The sequence below is a fragment of the Arachis duranensis genome, chromosome 10 (genome assembly GCF_000817695.3).
Source record: "Arachis duranensis cultivar V14167 chromosome 10, aradu.V14167.gnm2.J7QH, whole genome shotgun sequence".
Lineage (NCBI taxonomy): Eukaryota > Viridiplantae > Streptophyta > Magnoliopsida > Fabales > Fabaceae > Arachis > Arachis duranensis.
The window spans coordinates 59,925,406-59,925,947 of NC_029781.3; positions in this window are offsets into that span (position 1 = coordinate 59,925,406).

A 542-nucleotide genomic window follows, 5' to 3' on the forward strand; every position below is an offset into this window, starting at 1 on the left:
AGGACATTGCATTCAAGAGCTAAATTGATGAGAATCAATCAGCTTTGGTGATGATAAGAAAATCACCTTGAAACACTAGAATTCATTCTTAAGAACTCTAAAAAAATACCTAAGCTAAGCAACAAGATGAACCGTCAGTTGTTCAAACTCAAACAATCCCCGGCAATGACGCCAAAAACTTGGTGTGCGGAATTGTGATCATCAATGGCGCCATCAACATGGTACGCTCAATTGCAATCTCAACTCTTTATCACAACTTCGCACAACTAACCAGCAAGTGCACTGGGTCGTCCAAGTAATAAACCTTACGCGAGTAACGGTCGATCCCACGGAGATTGTTGGTATGAAGCAAGCTATGGTCATCTTGTAAATCTCAGTTAGGAAAACTCAAATGATAATGGTGATGAACGAAAATAACATAAAGGTAAAGATAGTGATACTTATGTAATTCATTGGTAGGAACTTCAGATAAGCGCATGAAGATGCCTTCCCTTCCGTCTCTCTGCTTTCCTACTGTCTTCATCCAATCCTTCTTACTCCTT